Source organism: Pantherophis guttatus, chromosome 1, assembly GCF_059756535.1.
Source record: "Pantherophis guttatus breed Tessera chromosome 1, ASM5975653v1, whole genome shotgun sequence".
Lineage (NCBI taxonomy): Eukaryota > Metazoa > Chordata > Lepidosauria > Squamata > Colubridae > Pantherophis > Pantherophis guttatus.
The window spans coordinates 189,689,394-189,707,108 of NC_142063.1; the positions used below are offsets into that span (position 1 = coordinate 189,689,394).

Here is a 17,715-nt window from a genome sequence, read left to right on the forward strand (position 1 = left end):
ATCCTATAAAAATAACATGGAGAGGACAGCGAAAGCAGAAGAGGTGGAAGATGGACACCGGAATAATAAAAGATAGGGATTATGTGCAGATGATGGAGAACGAACTTAGAATATTTTATCAAATAAACACAAAGGAGCAGACTTCAGTACAGAATCTGTGGGACACTACTAAGGCCTATATAAGAGGCCTCACAATAGCATACACAGCAAAAAAAAAATAAAGATAAACAACAAAAGAGGAAAAAATTAATGGAAGAACTCAACATATATGAGTCACAATTACAGAAACAGCCTGACGACAAAACAACAAGGGAAAAATTGAATCGTACTAAACATGAGTTGAACTTAATTTCACAAGCAGAAATCGTACAGAAAATGAAAATGGTCAAGCAGAAATACTTTGAATATGCAAACAAAACAGGTCGCTGGCTGGCATACAGACTGAAGAAAGAGAGGGAAAAAAGAATAATATACCAATTGCAGGATGAAACAGGACAACTATATAGTATGAATTTAGATAAAAAACATATAGTAAGGGAATTCTATCAAAACCTCTACACACAAGAAGAAACTCAAGACCAAGATATTATGGAATACCTACAAAAAGCAAATATCCAGAAATTAGAAGAATCCCACAGAGAAATACTGAATAAACCAATAACAATGATGGAGTTGATGGAAGCCCGAAAGAAACAGAAGAACAACAAAGTCCCAGGTCCGGATGGAATTCCAACGGAATTTTATAAAAACTGCCAGTCTGCAATAGACGAACTACTACTACAAGTTCTCAATGAGGCACTGCTGGAAGCAGAAACACCTAAATCTTGGGCCGAAACAATTATCTCACTCATCCCCAAAGAAGATACGGATCCGACTAAAGTCCAAAATTATAGACCCATCTCGCTGTTAAATGTAGATTATAAACTATTCACGACAATTATAGCACAGAGGCTGAAAACAATTATACATAATTATATACACCCCGACCAAAATGGTTTTGTCCCAAGGAGACAAATAAAAAACAACATGAGGACAATAATAAACGTTCTCGAATACTACGAGCAAAACATCAATAATCAGGTAGCGCTAATCTTTCTCGACGCGCAAAAGGCGTTCGACAATTTGAACTGGAAATTCCTTATAGCACAACTGCAGATTATGAATTTCGGCGACAAATTCCTGAAAATGATTAAGAAAATATATTCTTCCCAGACAGCAAGAATTATAATTAATGGAGATATGACCGAAAAAATAAGCATCCAAAAGGGGGTAAGACAAGGATGCCCGATATCGCCTCTACTGTTTATAATCTCACTGGAAGTCCTTCTAAAGGAAGTAAGAAAGGAAGAAGAAATAAAAGGACTGAAGATAAGGAATGAGGAGTATAAACTACAGGCTTTCGCGGATGATGTGGTCTTCATAGTGGAACAACCGGAAGTAGCGGGAGTCAAATTATTAGAGAAGATAGAGGAGTATGGCAAAGTGGCGGGGCTTAAGATCAATAAACAAAAAACCAAAGTCTTGACCAAAAATATGACAATGACACAAGAGGAAAAATTAGAAGAAGAATTAGGAATGCAAATTGCGAAGAAAGTAAAATATTTGGGAATTTGGCTTACTACAAAAGCAACAACTATTAGAGAGGACAATTACATTAAATTGATGAAGCAAATTAGAAAAGACTTGGAAAGATGGAATAAGGTACAACTATCATTTCTTGGCAGAATAGCGTCTGTAAAGATGAACATATTACCAAGACTCCTATATCTCTTCCAAGTGATACCAATTGGTCCGGGAAAAGATTTCTTTAAGGATCTCAATAAGACAATAATGAAATACATCTGGCAAGGAAAGAAAGCTAGAATTAAAATAAGATGCTTACAGGACACAAAGGAGAAGGGAGGCCTAGGTCTACCAGACTGGGAGCTATATTACAAGGCGGCGGCATTGAATTGGATCAGAGAATGGATAGATCTATCAAATAGGAGAACGCTATACTTGGAGGGATTTGATCTGAGTCGAGGTTGGCATGCCTTTCTGTGGGAAGGCACAGACAAGCAACATCCGTACTTCCAGAGACATGTAATAAGAGGTGCACTATATAAAACATGGCAAGATATCAGAAGGCAACACTATAGTAAAATCCCACGATGGTTGTCGCCTATGGAGGCGCTAATTTATCCAAACACTATAGAAATAGGAAAGATGCGGAAATATCAAGAATTGTTGAGTAGTGAGGGAGACCTACTTACGAGACAAGAACTGGAAAGACGAGGCATTATGATTGATTGGTGGCCATACCTTCAAATTGAGTCAAAATATACAGCAGACCGGAGACATTATGATTTTCAAAGCCAACCAAGTGAACTAGATAAAATTTTAAAAGGCACAGATGAGAAAATAATATCTAAAATTTATGGATATTTAATAAGGTATAAATTAGAGGAGGAAACAGTGAAAGAAAACATGGTAAGCTGGGCAAGAAATATAGGTCACAATATAGAGTTGGATAGATGGGACAAGCTATGGGCAGAAAATTATAAGATGACACTGTCGATTCCATACAAAGAAAATTTATACAAGATATTTTATAGATGGCACCTTCCTCTGGCACGTTTGGCTAAAATGTTTCCAAACACATCACCAATGTGTTGGAAGTGCAAGACACAAATGGGGACATATTACCATCTCTGGTGGTCTTGCAGGAAGGCACAACGCTACTGGCAAGAGATTAAGAGAATAATCGAAGAAACAACGAGGCAAAGTGTAGAAATGAAACCAGAACTCTTTCTATTTGGAATGACTACACCACAGTGTACCAAGGAGATAAAATATCTTACCATCCACATATTGACAGCGGCACGTATAGTGTACGCTCAGAATTGGAAATCCGAGATAATACCAACAGAAGAAAAAATAATAATAAAAATAAATGAATGCGCAGAGATGGATAGGCTCACAAAAGAGCTCCAAGATAAAGAGAACACTGACTTTTATTTAGTTTGGCAAAAATGGTACACATGGTTAGAAAGAAGGATAGGGCCAACAACATAGGACATTAGGAGAACATAACTCAAGAATTGCAGAAATAGATACATGAGATGAGCCGTAGGATTGTATAAATAAATGGTTAATATGTTTGTAGAAAGATACTGCTGAACTTCAATGAATATATCAAGGTATAAGCAAGTGAATTTGTAAATAGTATGATTAAGGAAAATTGGTTAAATGGACATTAATCACCGATGCGAAGGTTTTCTAGAAGTTAGTCGATTGACTCTTTGTTAATGTATAAGTGTTTACATGTATTTGTGTTTTATGTTTGTTTATGTTAATAAAACTTAAAAAAAAAGTGTCTCCACAGTTGTCCTTCTGTTCAAAGTGTTCCCCTTGATAGCCATCATTTCACTTCACAGATGATTTAGCAAGAGAAGCAGGGAACAGTCCTGTTTACAGAACTACCTCAAACCCAAAATAATCTGTTCTGGTATGTGGGGAACACATTACTCTCTAAGCTTCATAATTAAACTTTGGTGAAGTGGGAAAATATAACAACAATGAATAAGTCATAATCAAAAAGAGGAATTGAGGCTGGTTCCCATTTATTGTTTCCCCATTGCCTGTTTCTACAGTACTTACACAGATCACATTCTTACACTACAGCCATGCTACATGGAAAGAAAGAGAGGGGATTTCAAGTTTAATGTAATCATTGGTCAAAATAATTGGACCACTTTGTTGATTTTTCTTTATAGTGATTGATACAATAACTAACAGCCCATTTTAATGTATCCTTTGCCCCACTGATTTGATGGGACTGATCAGAATGATATGTGCTACCTTTAATGTTTCAGAGAAGGCATAAATAAAGGCCACCAAAATGCTCCAAAGGAGATAGATGCAGCTGAACAATTCAGATTAATGAAACACTAAACGTTCCTACTCTTAAGAATGTGGTAGAGCACATAATATGTAAGTCTTGGGAGGTGTGGTAAGCCCAACTTCACGGGTCATGTCCAGGTCTTCTTTTGATATTCCAGGAGCTGGCTGGAGGGTGAATCTCTGCAGAAGACTAGCAAAGAACATGAATATTTCTGTTTTGGCAAGGGTCTCACCTGGACATATTCTTTGACCTGTAACAAGGAACAGGATTATTAATTTTGTTAATAACATTTTATTCTACCTTCTTGTGATACATTGGTTTGAGAGTTCACTATAAAATTGAGATCTTACTGACTAATCATACAGAAAAATAATGCTGATCAGCTGCCACTAAGGGCACCCTTATAATAATGGATATCAGAAGTGTGTCAATAATTCAATAAATAAATTGATAAAATTATTACTACTACTACTAATGGTGTTGTTATTATTATTATTATTATTTACTTTATTCATTAAACATGTAACTCAGTCAACTAAACATTCAAAAATGCATCACAAATACCATTGACTGGTGCTAATGGTTGATACAGGTTGTTGCCAGCATCCTAGGTATCAACCAAGTACCTTCTTAAGATGTACGATGTTCCAAGTAGCACAGTTTTTTGCAGTTCCACTGGTGTTGTTGCAGGAAGCTGCAGTTTGTTGATGTATCTTATAAAATTCTTGGACATGGTATCAAGTGCCCCAATGACAATGGGTATCACTGTTACATGTTTCATCCATAGCCATGTAGTTTCAATGGCCAGGTCATGATATTTCATGATCCAGTTCTTTTTCTTCGACTCTGGCATCTCCTGGTACCATGATGTCAATAAATTGTACGTTTCAGTTTTCAACAACTGTGATATCTGGCGTGTTGTGTTTCAAGTGATGATCCGTCTGTATTCGAAAGTCCCACAAGATCTTCACCTTCTCATTTTCTATAACTTTTTCCACTCTATGTTCCCATGACTTTTTGGATACAGGAAAGTCGTATGTTTTACATAATGACCAGTGGATTAATTTAGCAACTCGGTCGTGTCTAGCTTTGTAATCAGTTTGTGCGATTTTGCTGCATTCATATATTAAATGTGAAACAGTTTCGACTTTGTTGTTGCAAAGTCGGCAGTTTGGATTGTCGGTGGATTTTTGTATCTTTGCTTTCATGGCAATAGTTTGTAGTGCTTGTTCTTGAGGAGCGAGTATTAAACCTTCTGTTTCTTTCTTGTTGGTTCCCATCTTAAGCCATGCCCATGTAAAGTTGTCATCACATTTTCCTTCAATGTTTTTCAAGTGATGTCTATGCAAAACTTTGGTTTTCCATCTATTTAATCTGTCATCCAGTTGTTTATCCTTATATTCTGCTTTTGTTTCTGTTGTTTTTATAATGTTCTCTGTTTTCACAGCATGCAGCAATTTTTCTGTACTTTGGTTCACATAATCTTTCAACCTTTGTTTTTCTTCTTCTACAGTTTGATGAATTTGCAATGTCCTCTGCCCTAGGGGTGAAATGTTCCCAGTTCGGATCGGATCGCCCGATCCGGTAGCGATGGCGGCAGGTGGTTAGGAGAACTGGTAGCAAAAATCCCTGCACCCCCCCATGCCCAGCTGAGCCGCGCAATCATCAGAGGCTGTTTTTTTTTACTTTTAAAAGCATTTTTTCTACAACGTCTTCGGCCGAAAAAATGCTTTTAAAAGTAAAAAAAAAGCCTCTGATGATTGCACGGCTCAGCTGGGATCATCAGAGGCTTTTCAAAGCATTTTTTTCTGCAACCCCTTCGGCCAAAGAGGCTGTAGAAAAAAAAATGCCTATAAAAGCCTCTGGCGATCCCAGCTGAGTTGCCTGATCGTCAGAAGCTTCTAAAAGCATTTTTTTCTGCAACCTCTTCAGCCAAAGAGGTTGTAGGGGGGAAAAAATGCCTTTAAAAGCCTCTGGCGACCCCAGCTGACTTGCCTGATCGTCAGAGGCTTCTAAAAGCATTTTTTTCTGCAACTTCCTAAGGTTGTAGAAAAAAATGCTTTTAAAAGTAAAAAAAAAAAAAGGCGGCCACACCCACCCAGTCACATTACCCACCCCCCACCAAGCCACGTCCACAGAACCAGTAGTAACAAATTTTAGATTTCACCCCTGTTCTGCCCCCTATTTTTCTTGGCAGGTATAACCTGTCGATGTCACTTTGCGTTTTCTGGTCCAAGTTTTCCAGTTCAGTCAAAGTCCAGTTTATGATTCCAGCTGAGTAGCATATCACTGGAACTGCCCATGTATTAATGCCTCTAATTATGTTTCCAGCATTCAGCTTTGATTTTAATATTTTGCGGACCCTCCTGATGTATTCCTTTTGCATTGACTCTTTGACTTTTCCATTCAAGATGTTATCTGCTTCCAATATGCCTAGGTATTTGTAACCATCATCCTTTGCTAATGCTTTTACTATGTTTCCATTTCCCAGTTCTATTCCTTCTATTTTTTTCATTTTTCCTTGCTGCGTGGATAATATAGCACATTTTTCAAGTCCAAAGTTCATTTTGATGACGCTGCTGAACAGATGAACTGTGTTGAGTATTTATTTAAGTTCAGTGGGGCTTTTCACATACATTTTTAAGTCATCCATGTATAGTAGATGGTTTATCTTGCCATGTTGGATACCAACTAAGATTTGGTATCCCAGTTTTGTGTTTCGTAGGATTATTGTCAATGGAATTAATGGGATGTTGAACAGTAGTGGTGAAAGTGAGTCCCCCTGGAAGATTCCTCATCTGATGTTGACTTCACCAATGTTCTCCCCATTTGCTGTTAGAACTGCATATTTTTGCATATTTGCTTTCAAAAATGTATAAATATTTTTGCTGATTCCAAAGTTTTCCAGACAGGTGTTAATCTAGCTGTGGGATAATGAGTCAAATGCCTTCTTGTAATCAATCCATGCCATATTTAATTTTTTTTCTTCGTTTTGTATTTTTTAGTACCATTTTGTCAATGAGCAGCTGATCTTTTGTTCCTCTTGATTTTTTATAATTTCCTTTTTGTTCTACTGGATACAAATTGTTTTCCATCGGATGATTGAATACTGAATTTGCCAGTATTCTTGTAAAAAGTTTGAATGTTGTTGGCAGACAACTAATTGGGCAATAGTTGCTTGGCTCTGTGTCCTTTTCTGGATCTTTCATTATCAAATATGTTCAACCAGCTGTTAACCATTCTTCGCTTGCTGCATTTTGAAGCATTTGATCAAATTGAGTGGCCATGAGATAATGGAGGCTGGTCAGGTATTTTACTGCAATATCCATGCAGTTCATTCATGCCAGGTGCACTCCAGTTCTTGACCTTCTTTGCTTGTTTTGCAACCATGTCAGTTGTTATTGCAATATTTTTCATTTTCTTTCGTGTTGTTTGTTGATGAATGTCTTTGATCCAGGAGGCAGTTTTGTTGTGTTCCACTGGGTTTTCCCACAGTTCTTTCCAAAAGTTCAAAGTTTGTTCTTTACATGGGTGAACATTAGTTTGGATTCGATTTTCATCAAGGGACTGGTAGAAGTGGTGTTGGTTTCTTCTGAACTGGACATTTTCACGATATTGTTTAATTCATCCTTCGTATCTTTCAATTTTCTTTGCTGTTGCTATTACACGTTGTTTTAGTTCTTCCATGATTTCCATTATTGTTTTTCCTCCAGGTTGTATTTATTGTGTAAACTATTTTTCAGCTTTTTGTTATTTAGTTTTCCTTCTTTCAAGTACTTCAGATTGCTCACATCCCCTCATAGGTTTTTTTATTTTATTTTCAAGTCGAATTTTCCACTTTGGTGTTCCAGTGGGTTTCTTTTTTGGCATTTTATAACCCAGTTCTGCAGTTATAATGGCGGCTGTGCTATACATTAGTTGGTTGGTTTCATACGGTGTGCTGGATGGGATGGACGTTAAAATGATTTTCACGGCAGTTAGTAGACCTTTCACTCGTTTGCTATGCACTTCGCAAATGGTAGGTAGTCTTTTTCTTTCTATATTTCTTTGATGTGGTTTTCAATCTTTTCTTTCAGCATTTTTGCTAGATCACTTAGCTCTACACTTTCGAGTTGTTGCACAGGAGGAATTTCATCCTGTATGTTGGTTTCATCCACTGGTTGGTCAGTTTGTTCAGATGTTGGAACAGTTTATTATTATTATTATTATTATTATTATTATTATTATTATTATTATTATTATTATTATTATTGGTTAATCTTTAGTGAGATTCATAGCCTTTGAGGCTGGTTAATAGTTCAGCAGCTCGAGTCCTAACCAAGGACCTAGGAACTGTTAAGGTATCGTCGGAGGATGTAAGCTGTTCCGAGTAAGGTGGTTTTTTGTAGAGTCAAAATGTTCAAGTCCGGCAAATTTAGGATTTCTAAATAGCGGGGTAGCCCTTTGGGTATTGCTCCGAGGGCTCCAATTACAATCGGGACAACACACGATTTCTTTTTCCACAGTCGCTCAACTTCAATTTGTAAGTCCCGGTACTTTGTGGTTTTTTCTTGCTGCTTATCTTCAATTCGTGCATCACCAGGTATTGCAATGTCAATGAACCATACTTTTTTCTTTTCAACTATTGTTATGTCAGGTGTGTTGTGGACCAAGTGCCTGTCAGTCTGAATCCTAAAGTCCCACAAGATCTTGAGTTTCTCATTCTCTAAAACTTTCTCAACCTGATGTTCCCAGTGGTTTTTGCTGTACTCAAATCCAAACTTCTGGCACAATTTCCAGTGAATGATTTTAGCAACACGGTCATGGCGTTGTAGGTAGTCAGTTTGTGAAATTTTGCTGCACCCACTGATCAGGTGGTCGACTGTCTCATCTTTCTCATTGCAGAGGTGGCATTTGCTGTTGGTGGTAACATGTTGAATTTTTGCCTTCATACAGTTTGTGGCTAGGGCTTGTTCTTGAGCTGCCAAAATAAAGCTTTCAGTTTCTTTTTTCAGTACTCCTGATCTTAACCAGTTCCAAGTTAGTTTCTGGTCAGCTTTGCCTTCAATACTTTTCAAGTATTGGCCATGCAGAGCTTTGTGTTTCCAATTTTCAGCTCGCTGCTCAATTACTTCTTTCTTATATTCTGCTTTTGTTTTAGTTGTCTTTAAAAGGCCTCCTTTATTTACTTCCTTAATCATTGGTTCTTCACTTTTCTGGATGTAATCATTCAAGCTGCATTTTTCTTCTTCCAGTCTGCTTTACTTGTAGGAGTCCTCAACCACCCTCTTCTCTTGGTAAATATAATCGGTCAACATCACTTTTAGGGTGCAAGGCATGATTCATTGTCATAAGCTTCCTTGTTTTTCTGTCCAAATTGTCTAACTCCATCTGGGTCCAATCAATTATTCCTGCAGAGTATCTAATCACAGGTATAGCCCAGGTATTTATGGCTTTTATGATGTTTCTTCCACTCAATTTGGACATTAATATCTTACGAATTCGCCGAATGTACTTGGCTGAAGTTAATTCCTTGACTTTATTATGCATTAAGTCAGAGGCTTCTAAAATTCCCAAGTACTTGTAGCCTTCTTCTGATTTTACTGCCTTTATCATTTCTTTATCATTATTATTATTATTATTATTATTATTATTATTATTATTATTATTATTATTATTTAATCTTTAGTGAGATTCACAGCCTTTGAGGCTGGTTAATAGCTCAGCAGCTCGAGTCCTAACCAAGGACCTAGGAACTGTTAAGGTATCGTCGGAGGATGTAAGCTGTTCTGAGTAAGGTGGTTTTTTGTAGAGTCAAAATGTTCAAGTCCGGCAAATTTAGAATTTCTAAATAGCAGGGTAGCCCTTTGGGTATTGCTCCAAGGGCTCCAATTACAATCGGGACAACACACAATTTCTTTTTCCACAGTCACTCAACTTCAATTTGCAAGTCCCGGTACTTTGTGATTTTTTCTTGCTGCTTATCTTCAATCCATACATCACTAGGTATTGCAATGTCAATGAACCATACTTTTTTCTTTTCAACTATTGTTATGTCAGGTGTGTTATGGACCAAGTGCCTGTCAGTCTGAATCCTAAAGTCCCACAAGATTTTGAATTTCTCATTCTCTAAAACTTTCCCAACCTGATGTTCCCAGTGGTTTTTGCTGTACTCAAATCCAAACTTCTGGCACAATTTCCAGTGAATTATCTTAGCAACACGGTCATGGCATTGTAGGTAGTCAGTTTGTGAAATTTTGCTGCATCCACTGATCAGGTGGTCGACTGTCTCATTTTTCTCATTGCAGAGGCGGCATTTGCTGTTGGTGGTAACACGTTGAATATTTGCCTTCATGCAGTTTGTGGCTAGGGCTTGTTCTTGAGCTGCCAAAATAAAGCTTTCTGTTTCTTTTTTCAGTACTCCTGATCTTAACCAGTTCCAAGTTAGTTTCTGGTCAGCTTTGCCTTCAATACTTTTCAAGTATTGGCCATGCAGAGCTTTGTGTTTCCAATTTTCAGCTTGCTGCTCAATTACTTCTTTCTTATATTCTGCTTTTGTTTTAGTTGTCTTTAAAAAGCCTCCTTTATTTACTTCCTTAATTATTGGTTCTTCACTTTTCTGGATGTAATCATTCAAGCTGCATTTTTCTTCTTCCAGTCTGCTTTACTTGTAGGAGTCCTCAACCACCCTCTTCTCTTGGTAAATATAATTGGTCAACATCACTTTTAGGGTGCAAGGCATGATTCATTGTCATAAGCTTCCTCATTTTTCTGTCCAAATTGTCTAACTCCATCTGGGTCCAGTCAATTATTCCTGCAGAATATCTAATCACAGGTATAGCCCAGGTATTTATGGCTTTTATAATGTTTCCTCCACTCAATTTGGACATTTATATCTTACGAATTCGCCAAATGTACTTGGCTAAAGTTAATTCCTTGACTTTATTATGCATTAAGTCAGAGGCTTCTAAAATCCCTAAGTACTTGTAGCCTTCTTCTGATTTTACTGCCTTTATCATTTCTTCATTCTCTAGTACTATTCCATCCTCTTCTATGATCTTGCCTGCTTTGGTTGCTATTGTTGCACATTTGTCAATTCCAAACTGCATAGCGATGTCTTGGCTGAATTCTTTTGTGTTTTCAATTAATAAATTCAGTTCAGCTTTTGTTTTACCAAACAGCTTCAAATCATCCATGTACATCAGGTGCGAGATTTTCAGTCCTTTCTTTGCAAGTTCGTATCCACAGTTCATCTTCTTCAAAATGATTGTCAGTGGTAGCATTAAGAGTATAAAAAGTAGGGGTGAAAGAGAATCGCCCTGGAAAATGCCTCATTTAATTTCAACTTTACCCAGTTCTTCATTAGCCATAAGTTTCGTTTTCCAGAGGTTCATTGAAGATTCCATGAATTTTTGTATGTTGCTGCTGATGCCTAAGATTTCCAGGCATTTCTTGATCCAACTATGGGGAACTGAATCAAACGCTTTCTTATAGTCTATCCAAGCCATGAACAGGTTGGTTCGTCTTTTCTTTGAGCTCTTTAGGATTAGCTTGTCAATCAGCAATTGATCCTTTGTTCCTCTTGAGTTTTTGCAACACCCTTTCTGTTCTACAGGAAGCAAGTTATTTCTTTCCAGGTATCCATAGATTTGGTTTGCAATGATACCAGTAAGTATGTTGTTGGCAAACAGGTGATTGGCCTATAGTTTCCAGGGTCCTTTCCTTTTCCTTTATCTTTTTGGATCAAAAATGTCCTTACAGTTGTCATCCATTCATCATTTTTAGGTGTTTTTAGGATCTGGTTCATCTGGGTTGCCAATCTTTTGTGCACACTTGTAAGTACCTTTAACCAGAAGCCATGCAGCTCATCCGGTCCAGGTGCACTCCAGTTCTTCACTTTTCTTGACTGTCTTTGCACCATTGCTTTTGTTATTTTTATGTCTTCCATTTTATGGAGACATAAATAATAGAGTTTAATAGAGTTCTCAACCTGTTTGATCCATTTTGCATTTCTATTGTGCTTCTTGTTGTTTTCCCACAAATTCTTCCAGAATTTCAGAGCTTTCTCTTTATCAGGCTTTTCATTTGTTGTTACTCTGTCTCCATTTTCTAAGCTCTTATAAAACTGGTGCTGATTTGCTCTGAACTGTGAGTTTTCCTTGAACTGAGTTACTCGGTTTTCATACCTTTTAATCTTTTCAGCGATGGCAACAACCCTCTGCTTCAACTCTTCAATTACTACCGCAATCTCCTTATTCCTCAGATCGTATCTTGTTTCCAGGCTGCTTTTGACCTGCTTGTTCTTTAGCTGACCTTGCCTTAGGTTCTTCAAGTTGCTCAAATCTCCACGTACTTTTTTGATCTTCAATTCTAACCGAATTTTCCACTTAGGCTTCCCCTTCTTGCCTCTTTGGTTCTTTTGTATTTTCAACCCCAGTTCTTTGGTGGTTATGACGGCTGCTGCATACATCAGTTGGTTTGTTTCGGCTAATGTAGTGGTTCGAATAGTTTGCACAGCCTCATTGACCTTTTTTAGTACATTTCTCAATTCTTTCCGGTTCACTTGGTTCAGCTTTGGCAAACGTGTTCTTTCAGCATCTTCCATTTGATGCTTTATTTTTCCAGCTAATTGAGCACTATCTGTTGGTGTTTGTTCTTTAGTGCTTCCTTGTTCTTTATCTTCATCCATTTCAGTATCCTCTTCCTCCCTTTCTTCCTCAATTTGCTTTTGAGTCTGCAAATCATTCTTGATGTTACTCTTTTTTGTTGATGTACTTAGACCATTAATTGCTTTCTCTTCTATTGCTATTAATTCTTCTGTAGTGAAAAATTTGTGGTTTAGGATTACATGTCGTTGGTCCATTAAGCTTTGTTCACTGGTGTCACAGTCCATATGGTTCATCTTCCAAATCTGGTACATTCATTTTTGAAATCCACATTTTGCTGGCTCAGACTGATAGTAAGCTTCCATAATAGAGGTGTTTTCTTCCCTAGTCCAGATTTTTCGCTTTTTGGGTTTTTCTTCCAGTAGCTTGTCAGCTCCATGCCCTGGTTGCCAAGCAGGGGGAGCTGAGCCCTGTAACTCATTTTGCGTAGAATGCCCAGGAGCCATAGCATCCAACGGAACCCTTGTTAATCGGGCAACGGTTCAGCTGGCATAAATTTCATTTTTTTCGTATTCACCATGTTTGAATGGTTGTGGAGCAAATTTTGTCTGGCCCTTCACCTAAGGTCGGTCTGATATGGTTGCACCTGTTCAGCATAGCCCTTAGGATCACTAGAGCATGCAAACCCCTCCACCATGACAAGGTAGAGCTCCCTCGGAGGGGTATTATTATTATTATTATTATTATTATTATTATTATTATTATTTGCAGTTAGTCTGATGTTCAGACTGGGTTTGGCATTTTTGTCTATCTATCGCACGGGTGTCAAACTCGCTGTGTCCTGTTGCCATCAAGTGATGTTTCACAATGTTTTTCCACAGAGCCGGGGTGGGTGTGGCCTGCACATGACGCATCTCGCCTGTGGGTCGCCAGTTTGACACCCCTGATCTATCGAGTCCTTAACAAGGACCTGGAATAGGCAGATCTGATGTTTGATGGTGTTACATATATCATTGCAGGATGGAAGCTGTTTCCAGTAAAGCTGCCTTTTGAAATTGACTGATGATGAATTTGTCAATGCCAATGGTGTTCAAGTCATGCTCCAGTTGTTTTGGGATTGCACCCAAGGCCCCTGTTACTATTGGTACTACTTTTGCTTTCTTTTGCCACAGTTGTTCTATTTCTGTTTCTAAGTCTTTGTATTTTGTTATCTTCTCCAGTTCTTTCTCTTCTCTTCTGCTGTCTCCAGGCACTGCCGCATCCTCTATCCAGACTTTTTTGTCTTTCTTATTGACAATTGTTAAGTCTGAGGCGTTATGTGACAGGTGCCTGTCTGTTTGAATTCTAAAATTCCAGGGCAATTTAACTTCTTCATTTTTTATGACTTTCTTATTTTATGGTCCCACCAGTTCTTGCTTGCAGGCAAATGAAATTTCTTGCAGATCTTCCAATGCACCATTGCTGCTACTTTGTCATGCCTGCTTTTGTAGTCAATCTATGCAATCTTCTTGCAGCAGCTTACCAGGTGGTCCACTGTTTCTTCAGTTTCTTTGCAGAGGTGGCACTTACTGTCTGTTGCTGTGTTCTCAATTCTGGCTTTGTATGCATTTGTCTTTAAGGCTTGGTTTGTGCAGCCAGAATTAGTTCCTCGGTCCCTTTCTTCAACTTGCCTGCTCTTAGCCATTGCCAGGTCTTGTTATTATCAGCTTTTACTGCTATTTTTTAATGTACTAGCCATGTCTTCCCATGCCTCCATTCTGTTCCTCGTTTGGTCTTTCTTGTAGGCCAGTTTGGTCTCTTCAGTAGTCATTAAGCCTTCCTGGCATACTAACTTCAGTGCATCTTATTTATTGTCTTTCAAATATTCTTCCAAAGTCCTTTTTTCTTCTTCAGCCATCTGATGTACTTGCAACATTCCACTCTCACCTATTTGCCATGATAGGTAGAGTCTGTCAATGTTTATTTATTTATTTATTTATTTATTATATTTCTATACCGCCTTTCTCCCGTAGGACTCAAGGCGGTGTACAGTCAAGAAAAATATAGACACACAAACATCATAAAATTGCTAATTAAAATTATTACTTGGTTTGGTCAATTAAATAAAACCCAGAATTAGATAACATTTAAAAAATCATTCACATGTTTGTATGTTTAGCCCTGCCTGTTGGAACATCAGGGTCTTGAGGGCACGGTGGAAAGCACAGAGATCAGGAATATTCCGTATCTCCGGGGGCAGTTCATTCCAAAGGGTTGGAGCCCTCACAGAGAAGGCCCTCCCCCTGGGAGTCGCCAGTCGACATAATTTGACTGACGGTACCCTGAGTAGTCCCTCCCTGTGAGAACGAACTGGTCAGTGAGGATGTTGCTGTGAGGATGAAGGGCATGATTCATTGTCATTATTTTTCTGGTCTTCCAACCATTGCTTTTACTTCTGCTTAAGTCCAGTCCACTATTCCAGCTGTGTATCTAATGACTGGAATTGCCCAGGTGTTGATTGCCTTAATGGTATTTCCTCCATTGAGTTTGGACTTTAAGATCTTCTTCACACTCTTGATGTATTCACCTCTAATCTTTTTCTTGACTTCAGTGTGCTTGATGTTGTCAGCTTGAAGGATACACAGGTATTTGTAGTGATCATTTTAATCCAAAATCTTAATGTTATTTTTGTGGGGCATCTTAATTCCTTCAGTTTTCACTATTTTTCCTTGTTTGATAGTGTGGGACATTTATCCAATCCAAACTCCATTGCAATATCTTGATTATATATACAGACAGTGTTGAGCAGCGATTCTATTTCAGATGGAGTTTTTCCATACTGTTTCAGATTGTTTATGTAAATAAGGTAGAATAGTCTGTCAGATGTTTTTGATGTTTGATAGCCATGACCTGAGTTATTCAGTATTGTTGACAGAGAAAACAATACAATGACAAATAGTAATGGTAGTAATAAATCTCCTTGAAATATTCCTGTTTTAATATTAACCTCTCCCAGTCTCCCATCATTGACCTGCAGTTGTGTCTTCCATTATGCCATCAATCATTCCACAAACTTTCTGATGTTTCTACTGACTCCTGTAATTTATAGGCATGATTATCCAATGGCAGAGAGTCAAATGCCATTTTGTAGTCAACCCATGCTACTTTCAGGTCTGATTCTGGATGTTATTCTTTCCAGAACTGGTGCATTTGTTTCATATATCCTCTTCTTGTTGGACTTGATCTGTAATAACAGATCATTATTCTTTGTTTTCAATCACTGTGTATTTGTGATGGGTAAACATCTTTTTTTCCATTAGTTCTGCACCTGTTGACCCTGGTTGCTCAGCCAATAGTCCAGAGTCCTGTAGCCCATTTTTCACCAGATAGCCAGGAACTTCAACATCTACCACAGACTTTGTTATCCTGGGTGGCATCTGAGCCAGTATGTAGCAGGGAGCTCTTGGACCAGAATAAAACCTAATGGTATTGTGCATTAATTCTTGCACTATTAGCCTCTTTGGGAGATTTTAATCAGGGAGAAAAGCTAACTATTATTTGATTCAATATTTGTTTTTAAAAATGGCTACCTGCAGAGAAAGGCATGAATGCATTTCTTTTTACAAATTTTCCTTCAGCGTTGAGAAAATGTTCAGGGTAGAAGTCATGAGGTCTCTCCCACTGAGATTCATCACAGAGCACAGAAGTCAGCAAGGGAATCACATGTGTGCCCTATAAAGAGAAAGCAATGGATAATTTAGAAATAAAGCTGCTACATAATGCACCAAGTTATTCTATAATCCTGAAATTCTCAATGTGGTACTTAGAGGCACTATTCTCCCCAATCACCTAATCTGAACTGTATTTTTGAATTGTTGAACTTCCTTGGGTCGTTGTTTCTACTTGCAACAATAAAATGGATTTATTATAGGCATTTGTGCTGGACTGCAAGCACAAAAATCTACATTTGCTTCCTTAGTAGTAAATGCCACTGAGTTCCATAGTTCTTAGTTTTAGGAAGGTACACTGAGGTACACTTATTTAATCCATGTACTCTCTCATTCTCCCTGTGTTCCCATCTACTATATGTACAGAGAATGAAATACCTGCAATGGACAACTTCCTAATCCAAGGAAACTTTCCGAACATTAAAATTTAAGAATCTTCATTCCTGCAGATATTCCTTACATAGCATATTCTCATATGTTACATGAGGATGGCAAAACGAAAAGGCTTCACTTTGAATACATATTCTCTGAGAATGTATTAGGATATGTGAGAAACATCATCACTTAATTATTCTTTAAAATAACTTGCACTCCTATTTGATCTTTATGGTGATATAAACTCTGATTTTTTTTGGCTATCATAGATTAATATAGCTCTCCCCCGCAACATACACCCTACTCTATCTATATGCAAGCTTGTGCCTCCATAGAGTTTGAAATAAAAAACAAATATGCCAAATTACTATATTTCTAAAATTAATAGTGTCTGTGGCAAGTGATTTACGAAAGCTTTTGAATATCATTTATTGTTGTACTGTAATAAATGGAATGAATGTAACTAGCTAGGACTAGAAAGAGAACAATACAGATACATCACTTTGGAATGAAATAGCTCTTAAAGGTAACATCCTCTGTAGTTGCATGGGGCAAGTTTAAGGGAACAACATCAGCATATCATTCTCTGCACATGCCCAAGATGGCGGCGCCCGCTGGGACTGCGATTTGAGGATGGGGCGCCGACCTACCTTTTGGGTCCTTTGGGGTCGTTTTGAAGAGCTATGACCCCCCAGGACTGGTCAGGGGAGCTTTCTGCCAGCACGGAGAGGGTTTTTTCTCCTCCGTGACTGAGCAGAGAGGACAGCGCGATGTCGGGAGCGCCGGGCTGATCAGCTGGGCGTCGGCAGCGTTTTCCGAAGCCGGAGGCCATCCAAGCGCCGGGGCGGCGTTGCGCCGGGGCGCAGCTGCGCAATAAGTTCTTAAGCCCGGGGGGGTTACCCAAAGAGTTACAAGACGTGCCGGGCACCCCCGAAGATCTCTGGGGCGTCGCCAGGCTTTTTTAGTCTGGCGACGATGGCGCAGCGGCGATGGCGATGGCGGTGGAGGCTGCCTGGCGGTCAGAGGGTGTTGGCGACCCCCCCCCTTGGAGCTAGAGTCAGAGTTTAGGAGTTGAGGGGGCAACGAACCAACGAGAACTAAATAAGACCGGGAGACCTGCAACCATGGCTGGGGCGAAAAGGACCTGGTGTGACTTTTTCCCAGG

The 17,715-nt window shown here is 38.6% G+C and overlaps 1 long non-coding RNA gene across 1 annotated transcript; it reads right to left on the reverse strand.

Moving 5' to 3' along the window:
- Positions 1-3,585: 3,585 nt before the first annotated feature.
- LOC148116701 (uncharacterized) lies at positions 3,586-16,714 on the reverse strand. Its single transcript, XR_015731219.1, has 3 exons — positions 16,554-16,714; positions 16,038-16,179; positions 3,586-4,133 (listed from the first exon to the last, which is right to left on the reverse strand). It is a non-coding gene; the product is annotated as an uncharacterized LOC148116701 (long non-coding RNA).
- Between the last annotated feature and the right edge of the window lie 1,001 nt (positions 16,715-17,715).